This window comes from Desmodus rotundus, chromosome 1 (genome assembly GCF_022682495.2).
Source record: "Desmodus rotundus isolate HL8 chromosome 1, HLdesRot8A.1, whole genome shotgun sequence".
NCBI lineage: Eukaryota > Metazoa > Chordata > Mammalia > Chiroptera > Phyllostomidae > Desmodus > Desmodus rotundus.
In genome coordinates this window covers 133,506,149-133,516,997 of record NC_071387.1, presented here as the reverse complement: position 1 = coordinate 133,516,997, position 10,849 = coordinate 133,506,149, and positions in this window count along the sequence as shown.

Below are 10,849 nucleotides of genomic sequence, written 5' to 3'. Positions count from 1 at the left end.
CCTGACCCACCCTTTAGAGGTCACAGCAGTTCCACAGGGTCCCTGGGCACCTGTCCGTGGACACAGGAGCCCTCCCTGCCACCTAGAGGACCACGCGATTTCCGCTGGGGAACACTGCCCAGAAGCACTCCCAGCCTCGCACAGACACTGTGCGCAGGATAGACTTGTGGACCAGGGGCCTGGGCGGGGAATTTTCCAGGGAACTCTCTGAAGGCCAGGTGCCCTCTGTTGCCCTGGGAGTGCCCACGCCGTCCCTTAACCCTGCAGGACAGTCACTTTCAGCAATAAGAGGCCTCTGCCTCCACGGGGCTCAAACACCTGGGCCCGTTGTGCGAGCACCTGGCGTATGTGCAGGCAAACCCGCAGACCCCTCTGGCCCGAACCCACCACTGCGAAGATCCCCCTTTTCTTCCATCTGTAAAGGGGTCCTCCTTGAGGAGTGGAGGAACATGGGGAGGACCCCAGGAGTTGGCTTTTCTCCGAGCCGAGTCTGCCTGGTTTCGGGCCAACACCTGGGCCGCGCATGCGCACTCAGGCTCCCAAGCACACGCCTCCCTCGGCTCACCTGACCCACCCTTGAGCTGTCAGACCATTTGCACAGGGTCGCTAGGCACCTGTCTGGAAACGGAAGCCCACCCTGCCACCCAGAGGACCGCGGGATTTCCCATGGGCCACACTTCCCAGCAGCTCTCCCAGCTCCTCAGAGACAGTGTGTGCAGGAAAGACTTGGGGACTGGGAGCCTGGGTGGAGGATTTTCCAGGGGGCTGTCTGATGGCCAGGCGTCCTCTCTCGCCCGGTGAGTGTCCAAACCATCCCTTGACCCCCGCAGGAGACCTGATTCCTGCGATAAGCGGCCCTCTAGCCACATGGGGCCGGGACACCTGGGCCCGGTGTGACAGCAACTGGCCTACATGGAGGCAAAAAAACAGACACCTCAGGCCCGACCCCAACCCTGCGAAGATCCCCCTTTTCTTCCATCTGTAAAGGGGTCACGCTTGAGGAGTGGAAGAACATGGGGAGGCCCCCAGGAGATGGCTTTTCTCCGAGCCGCGGCTGGCGGGTTTCGAGCCTATAGGTGGTCCGCGCGTGCGCACTCAGGCTCCCCACCACAAGCCTCCCTCGGGTCACGGGGCCACCCAAGAGGTGTCTCCTGACCCACCCCTGAGGGGTCACGTGACCCACCCTTCAGGGGTCTCGAGACCCACCCTTGGGAGGTCACCTGTCCCACCCTGTAGGAGTCAGGTGACCCGGCCTTGAGAGGTCACAGCAGTTTCAGAGGGTCCCTGCGCACCTGTCCGTGGAAACAGAACCCCTCCCTGCCACTCAGAGGACCGCGGGATTTCCCCTAGGCCACACTGCCCAGCAGCACTCTCAGCCCCGCACAGACAGTGTGCTAAGGACAGACTTGGATACCGGGGGCCTGGGCGGGGGATTTTCCATGGAACTCTCTAAGGGCCCGGTGCCCTGTGTTGCCCGGGAGTGCCCATGCCCTTCCTTGACCCCGCAGGACACTTGCATCTAGCAATAAGCAGCCCTCTGCCTCCACGGGGCTCAAACCTCTGGGCCTGGTGTGCGGGCACCTGGCGTTCGTGGAGGCAAACCCGCAGACCCCTCTGGCCCGAACCCACCACTGCGAAGATCCCCCTTTTCTTCCATCCATAAAGGGGTCCTCCTTGGGGAGTGGAGGAACATGGGGAGGCCCCCAGGAGATGGCTTTTCTCCGAGCCGCGGCTGGCTCCTTTCGGGCCTATACGTGGGCCGGGCATGCGCACTCAGGCTCCCAAGCACACGCCTCCCTCGGCTCACCTGACCCACCCTTTAGAGGTCACAGCAGTTCCACAGGGTCCCTTGGCACCTGTCCGTGGACACAGGAGCCCTCCCTGCCACCTAGAGGACCACGCGATTTCCGCTGGGGAACACTGCCCAGAAGCACTCCCAGCCTCGCACAGACACTGTGCGCAGGATAGACTTGTGGACCAGGGGCCTGGGCGGGGAATTTTCCAGGGAACTCTCTGAAGGCCAGGTGCCCTCTGTCTCCCTGGGAGTGCCCACGCTGTCCCTTAACCCCGCAGGACACTATCATCCAGCAATAAGCATCCCTCTGCCTCCATGGGGCTCAAACACCTGGGTCCGTTGTGCGAGCCCCTGGCGTACATGCAGGCAAACCCGCAGACCCCTCTGGCCCGAACCCACCACTGCGAAGATCCCCCTTTTCTTCCATCCGTAAAGGGGTCCTCCTTGGGGAGTGGAGGAACATGGGGAGGCCCCCAGGAGTTGGCTTTTCTCCCAGCCGCGGCTGGCTGGTTTCGAGCCTAAACGTGGGCCGCGCGTGCAAACTCAGGCTCCCCACCACAAGCCTCCCTCGGGTCACGGGACCCACCCTTGAGGTGTCTCCAGACCCACCCTTCAGGGGTCACGTGACCCACCCCTGAGGGTTCACGTGACCCACCCGTGAGTGGTCTCGTGACCCACTCCTGAGGGGTGAGGCGATACACCCCTAGGGGTCTCGTGGCCCACCCTTGAAGGGTCACGTGACCCAGCCTTTTGGGGTCACGTGCCCCACCCTTGAGGGGTCTCGAGAACCACCCTTGGGAGGTCACCTGTCCCACCCTGGAGGGGTCAGGTGACCCCCCCTTGAGAGGTCACAGCAGTTTCAGAGGGTCCTTGCGCACCTCTCCGTGGAAACAGAAGCCCTCCCTGCCACTCAGAAGACCATGCGATTTCCCCTAGGCCTCACTGCCCAGCAGCACTCTCAGCCCCGCACAGACAGTGTGCTAAGGACAGACTTGGATACCGGGGGCCTGGGCGGGGGATTTTCCATGGAACTCTCTAAGGGCCCGGTGCCCTGTGTTGCCCGGGAGTGCCCATGCCCTTCCTTGACCCCGCAGGACACTTGCATCCAGCAATAAGCAGCCCTCTGCCTCCACGAGGCTGAAACACCTGGGCCCGGTGTGCGGGCACCTGGGGTACGTGGAGGCAAACCCGCAGACCCCTCTGGCCCGAACCCACCACTGCGAAGATCCCCCTTTTCTTCCATCCGTAAAGGGGTCCTCATGAGGAGTGGAGGAACATGGGGAGGCCCCCAGGAGATGGCTTTTCTACGAGCGGAGTCGGCCTGGTTTCGGGCCAACACCTGGGCCGCACTTGCGCACTCAGGCTCCCAAGCACATGCCTCCCTCGGCTCACCTGACCCACCCTTTAGAGGTCACAGCAGTTCCACAGGGTCCCTGGGCACCTGTCCGTGGACACAGGAGCCCTCCCTGCCACCTAGAGGACCACGCGATTTCCGCTGGGGAACACTGCCCAGAAGCACTCCCAGCCTCGCACAGACACTGTGCGCAGGATAGACTTGTGGACCAGGGGCCTGGGCGGGGAATTTTCCAGGGAACTCTCTGAAGGCCAGGTGCCCTCTGTTGCCCTGGGAGTGCCCACGCCGTCCCTTAACCCTGCAGGACAGTCACTTTCAGCAATAAGAGGCCTCTGCCTCCACGGGGCTCAAACACCTGGGCCCGTTGTGCGAGCACCTGGCGTATGTGCAGGCAAACCCGCAGACCCCTCTGGCCCGAACCCACCACTGCGAAGATCCCCCTTTTCTTCCATCTGTAAAGGGGTCCTCCTTGAGGAGTGGAGGAACATGGGGAGGACCCCAGGAGTTGGCTTTTCTCCGAGCCGAGTCTGCCTGGTTTCGGGCCAACACCTGGGCCGCGCATGCGCACTCAGGCTCCCAAGCACACGCCTCCCTCGGCTCACCTGACCCACCCTTGAGCTGTCAGACCATTTGCACAGGGTCGCTAGGCACCTGTCTGGAAACGGAAGCCCACCCTGCCACCCAGAGGACCGCGGGATTTCCCATGGGCCACACTTCCCAGCAGCTCTCCCAGCTCCTCAGAGACAGTGTGTGCAGGAAAGACTTGGGGACTGGGAGCCTGGGTGGAGGATTTTCCAGGGGGCTGTCTGATGGCCAGGCGTCCTCTCTCGCCCGGTGAGTGTCCAAACCATCCCTTGACCCCCGCAGGAGACCTGATTCCTGCGATAAGCGGCCCTCTAGCCACATGGGGCCGGGACACCTGGGCCCGGTGTGACAGCAACTGGCCTACATGGAGGCAAAAAAACAGACACCTCAGGCCCGACCCCAACCCTGCGAAGATCCCCCTTTTCTTCCATCTGTAAAGGGGTCACGCTTGAGGAGTGGAAGAACATGGGGAGGCCCCCAGGAGATGGCTTTTCTCCGAGCCGCGGCTGGCGGGTTTCGAGCCTATAGGTGGTCCGCGCGTGCGCACTCAGGCTCCCCACCACAAGCCTCCCTCGGGTCACGGGACCCACCCAATAGGTGTCTCCTGACCCACCCCTGAGGGGTCACGTGACCCACCCTTCAGGGGTCTCGAGACCCACCCTTGGGAGGTCACCTGTCCCACCCTGTAGGAGTCAGGTGACCCGGCCTTGAGAGGTCACAGCAGTTTCAGAGTGTCCCTGCGCACCTGTCCGTGGAAACAGAACCCCTCCCTGCCACTCAGAGGACCGCGGGATTTCCCCTAGGCCACACTGCCCAGCAGCACTCTCAGCCCCGCACAGACAGTGTGCTAAGGACAGACTTGGATACCGGGGGCCTGGGCGGGGGATTTTCCATGGAACTCTCTAAGGGCCCGGTGCCCTGTGTTGCCCGGGAGTGCCCATGCCCTTCCTTGACCCCGCAGGACACTTGCATCTAGCAATAAGCAGCCCTCTGCCTCCACGGGGCTCAAACCTCTGGGCCTGGTGTGCGGGCACCTGGCGTTCGTGGAGGCAAACCCGCAGACCCCTCTGGCCCGAACCCACCACTGCGAAGATCCCCCTTTTCTTCCATCCATAAAGGGGTCCTCCTTGGGGAGTGGAGGAACATGGGGAGGCCCCCAGGAGATGGCTTTTCTCCGAGCCGCGGCTGGCTCCTTTCGGGCCTATACGTGGGCCGGGCATGCGCACTCAGGCTCCCAAGCACACGCTTCCCTCGGCTCACCTGACCCACCCTTTAGAGGTCACAGCAGTTCCACAGGGTCCCTTGGCACCTGTCCGTGGACACAGGAGCCCTCCCTGCCACCTAGAGGACCACGCGATTTCCGCTGGGGAACACTGCCCAGAAGCACTCCCAGCCTCGCACAGACACTGTGCGCAGGATAGACTTGTGGACCAGGGGCCTGGGCGGGGAATTTTCCAGGGAACTCTCTGAAGGCCAGGTGCCCTCTGTCTCCCTGGGAGTGCCCACGCTGTCCCTTAACCCCGCAGGACACTATCATCCAGCAATAAGCATCCCTCTGCCTCCATGGGGCTCAAACACCTGGGTCCGTTGTGCGAGCCCCTGGCGTACATGCAGGCAAACCCGCAGACCCCTCTGGCCCGAACCCACCACTGCGAAGATCCCCCTTTTCTTCCATCCGTAAAGGGGTCCTCCTTGAAGAGTGGAGGAACATGTGGAGGCCCCCAGGAGATGTCTTTCCTCCGAGCCGCGGCTGCTTAGTTTGTGGCCCAGAAGCGGGGCCCCGCATGCGCAGGCAGGCCCCCTCACCACAAGCCTTTCTGCGGGCAACGGGCCCCACCCTTGAGATATCTTGCCAGGTTCACAGGGTCCCTGGGGTCGTGTCCGGGGAAACAGAAGTCCTCCCTGCCACCCAGAGGACCCCGCGTTTTCTCTTGGAACCCTCTTCCCAGCAGCTCTCCAACCCCGGCAGGGGCAGAGTGCCCAGGGAAGACCTGGGGACCTAGGGCCGGGGAGGGGGGCCGGCCGCTGTTCAGCTCCAGATGGAGTGGGCCAAGTGGGCGGAACCCACAGCCACCGAGGGGTTCTCCCGGGGGGACTCAGGCCTGAGCCCTGCCTGGGCGGTTAAGAGTCCCGCCCTGGCTCAGACTGCCCCCCCCTGCCCCCAGGAGGCAAACTTGGACCTGGCGACTGCCACTCTCTAAAGTCTGGTCTAAACTACGCAAGAAGCGACTGTGACCGCTGAGACCTCGGTCCCCCAGAGACCAACCCCCCTCTCCGTGAAGGCATCCCCGGCCTCCGGTACTTTAAGGGTCCCCCTTTACGGATGGAAGAACAGGGGGGAGGCCCCCAGGATATGGCTTTTGTGCGATCCGTGTCTGGCTCGTTTCGGGCTTAGACTTGAGGCCGGGCCGGCTCAGGGCTGGTCCCCCCACCCTACGCTTCCTCGGGGCTACGTGCCCTAGTCTTGAGATATCAGGCCAGGTTCACGGGTGCCTGGGCTCGCACTGGGGGACCTGGAAGCCCTCCGTGCCACGCACAGGACTGTGCTTTTTCCCGTGTACCACCCTTCCCAGCAGGTCTCCCTCCTCCCAGGGGCAGAGTACCCAGGGAAGACCTGGGGACCTGGGGCAAGGGCCAGGGGCTGGCCAGGGTCCGCCCTAGGTTGAGTAGGCCCCAGCTGGCGGAATCCACGCCCCAGGGCGGGTTCCCCTGTGGGCACTCTGGCCTGTGCCCCACCCTGCCCCGAGGCGGCAAACTGTACCCAGCGGCTTCAACTCTCTAAAGCCTCGGCTAAAGTACGTGAGTTAGGACTGTGACCACTGGAGCCTCAGTCCCCCAGTGCTCCAACCCCCATCTCCGTGAAGGCATCGGCTGCCTCCGGTCCTTGGTGTCTGCAAAAGGCATTCACCTGCTGCGAATCTGGGCCTGTCTGTGTGGAACTGGAATCTTTCCCTCCCACGCAGAGGACCTCTCGTTTTCCGGGAGACCAAACTTCGGAGCAGGTCTCCCACACCCGCAAAGGCAGAGTTCCCCAGGGAGAACTGGGGTCCTGGGCCCGGGATGGGGTACCGGCCATGGTTCCACGCCAGATGGAGCGGGGTCGACCGGGCGCGACCAATGCCCACCATCAATTTCTTCTGTGGAGAGTCAGGCCTGGGCTCCACCTGGGTGGCTAAGATTCTTGCTTTGGCTCAAACTCCCTCACCGTGCTCTGTGGCAGCAAACGTTGACCGAGCGGCTACGACTCCCTAAAGTCTTTGTTAAACCACCCAAGAAGGGAGTGTCACCGCCTTGACCTCAGTCCCCCCAGAGCTCGAACCCCCTTCTCTGTGAAGGAATCGGTGGCCTCCTGCACTTGGTGTCTGCAGAAGGCATTCACCTGCAGTGAACCTGGGCCCCAGGGGAGCAGGACCAGGCCGCATGGCAGGAGCCCTGGGAGGCAACAGGAGCCTGTGGGGATAGCCCTCGCGCTTTCCTGAGGGCTTTCTCGAGACCCTGGCTCCCCGTCCCCCCTAGTGAGTCACTCATTCTTTTCTGTTTTTTTTTAGTCATTATTTTATTCAAAATGTTTTTGAGATAGAATTCAAATACCATACCATTCACACAAACTCTACAAGCTAATGATACTTAGTATGCTTACAAACAGTGCCACCATCCTCACGATTAGTTGCAGAACATTGTTGTCCCCCTCAAAAATAGCCTTGCCTTAGAGCAGTCTCTTTCTATTCCTCTCCGAGCCCTGGGCTACCACTAATTTACTATCTCTGTATGGATATGTGTTTTCTGGACATTTTGTATAAATGGGATCTCATTATGTATTATCTTTTGTGACTGGTTGCTTTCATCTAGCATATTTTCAAGGCTCCTCATGGTGTTACAAGGGTCTGTACTTCATTCCTTTGCATGCCCCAGTAGTATTTCATCCTATAGACACACTAATTTTGCTTCTCTTTGTATCACTTGATGGATATTTGAGTTGTTTCTACTTTTTGACTATTATGAATTATAGAGCTATAAACAATCATGTATAAGTTTCCATTTCTTTTGGTTATATATCTAAGAATGGCCTCACTAGAGTTAACATAAGTTAACTCCATGTTTAGCAACGTGAGGAAATGCCAGAGTGTTTTCCAGCGTGGCTACACTAGTCAGCCTGTTTACCTCGACAGTGTATTGAGAGCTCAATGAGAAAAGTAGAGGCAACGTATACCTATGTGACCTGGACCGTATCCAGGGAAACTTAATGCGCATTTTTCCGGAGGGCTAAGGCATTATTTGTGCGAAACCCTATATATATTTTGTCAGTTTTGAAAATTAGTGCTCTTGAAAATTTTGCAGTCAAGTCTAGTTCGCCTGCCCACTGTCCCTGCCTTGATCCTCCCTTTGAGTCAGAGCCCCACGCAGGTTCCGTTGTTCACCACACCTATGGCTGTGCGCTCTCACCTTTTTGTGCTAATTCCAGATAGTGAATCTTGATGCCAATTACACTTCAACACTATCGTCCTTGTGACTGGGTTTCTATCAGCAGGGGCACATGTTGTCATTCTAGCTAAACAGATGTGCAGGGCCATCTATCAGCATATTTCTGAGAAGGTTTCCCTTGCTCTCAGAAAGAGACACAAGAGAAAAGGTAGTGATGATCGTGGCATAGTTTATGAATCTACCCAGATCCCTTCTTAAAAACACAGATTATGCTAAGTGAAATAAGCCAGGCGGTGAGGGACAAATACCATATGATCTCACCTTACTGGAACATAATCAACAAAAGAAAAAAGCAAACAAAATATAACCAGAGACATTGAAATTAAGAACAATGTAACAATAGCCAGAGGGGAGTGGGGAGGGGACAGTGGGAGGAGGGGTTTACAGGAGCTACTATAAAGGACACATGGACCAAATCAAGGGAGAGGGTGGTGGGTTTGCCTGGGGTGGGGTGGGGAGAAAATGCAGACAACTGTAATTGAATAACAATAAAAATTAAAAAAAAAAAAACAACACAGCGGCTAGGATAGCAAAACTGAAACCTGTGGACAGTATCTACAACAAAACCAGGTGACAACTTACCACCTACAGTTACAAAACTAATATAAGTCTCAAGTCATTGTGCAAACGCAAGCAGAGAAGCAACGAGCGTGTGAAAGATCTGAGAACTGCAAAATAATCAACAGGAACTCGTGCAAAATTTTGGTGAGCTATACTGAGAAAAGCAACTGAAACTAAGAGGAGTTTGCACACTTCACTAGAGGGGAAGTTTTAGGGGCTTGTAGTAAAGCCTGGGAGCAGTTTGGGCCCTGAGGAATAGAATCTAAATTGAACAAGACAGAGACAAAACAGACCAAGACTTAATATTGTGTCCTTCAGGACAAGCCAGAGTCCAGAAGACAGCCAGGCCCTCCACCCTGATGCCAGGGACCTCACTGGAGCAGTCTGCAGACTTTATGTCATGACCCCTCAGTTTTGAGATAAGTCTTAACCAAGCAAATGGGGGCAGTGAATCCAGTGTGCCCCATCCCTCCCACTCATCCCCCAGGGCCCAAGAGCCAAAGAGTGCTGCCCGATGGCTTTCAGAAGAGAAGGAGCCTGCAAAGCAGCCAAAGCTGTCTTGCCTACACCCCAAATGGGCCAGCATTAAGTCAGCAGCACTGGACTCATGCAAAAGTGACAATGAGGCACATGGGCCCTGGCCTGGAAATGCTGAAACTGAGGATTTTTGACATGAGAGATCGAAGGTAAATGATGGCAGAAGGTCCCACAGCCAAGAGTCGAGACCAAATCCAGTCGTGGACCTGTCACTCCCCAAGTGAACTGGCCTGTGTTTGTTAGGAGGCTATCCTTTTTTCTATAAGGATGTTCTGCACACAGTCCTCCACGTTGTCGGGTATAATGATAGTTGTTAACACCAGACACTCCATCCTGGGGGGGGGGGTCTACTAGCATGTGCAAATGCTTACAATTCTTACCATAATGGTTGGTGCCAAGGGGGTGAGGCAGAGATGGGTATAGCCCAAGTGGATCCCAGAGTTAGGAGACTGGTTTCTAGCCCCATGTGCCCTTCCTTAGCTGTCCCCACTCCATTTACTGTGGGCCCAGGGAGCCAGAAAACTTTCTGGAATGTTAAAATGGTCATGTTGAATTTCTTCATTTTACAGGTGAGAAAACTCACCAGCCAGGATTAGAAATCCTGGTCTTGAATACTTCCCGTGTATCTTCCTCTCTGTTACAGTAGTATCCTTTTAATATTAAACTCAGTGCAATGTAATTAAGAAAAAATCTATGGTCAAAAATATATTTCAATAAGTAGAGGAAAATGGATTTTGGCTTATCCATGTTGTTAGGGTAATTGAACCAGTAGCTTTTTTCAGCTGCATCTATCAATTGACTCAATCTACATTTTATTCTCAGGGCACACATCCACGCATAGCCCCTGGAGTGCCTGGCTTTTGTCTAATAGACAACAGGGAGGAGAGACAACAGCTCTTTGTAAGTCAGCTATGGCACTAATTAACTTGAAAAGGCATAATTTCCACATCCTAGGGGGCCATAGCACCTCTGACCTTCCACTGGCCTCTCTCACCTGCCACCTATTGCCATTCTTCATGTTCCTTCCTGGCTCTTGCCTTCTAATTCCTAGACACAGAGTGGGTGGGCAGGTAGAGACGACGGCATAGACAGTTGGTGAAGAGCAGAGAACCTCCAAAGTCCCATATACTCCCAGCGTCAATTTGAGATGCCTGGAAGCTGGTAATGACAAGCTGTTAGATGCTGCGGGGGCAATCAAAGGGGACCAAACCATGGTCTTTGCCCCCTACCAGAGGGAAACTCTTTGAGGAAAACAAACTTGGAGATGACAACCAACTAAAATGTAAAGAGAAATTTCAAATGAAATGCTAAAGAAAAAAACGTTTCTAAGGGCTCTCATTAGAGAGGACTTGAATGATGAAAAAGATTTCATAGAAGAAGTCCTATCTAATAACTGGGCCAAGAAGGGGTCTGGGGTGGAAGGGCATTTCCAGCCAAAGAGAAGAACATGGGCAAAGGCAGAATGTGCTGTGGGAATGACGTAGAGTTCTCAAAGGAAGTAGGTGGAGAACTGACGGTGAAAGGCTTTGACTGCT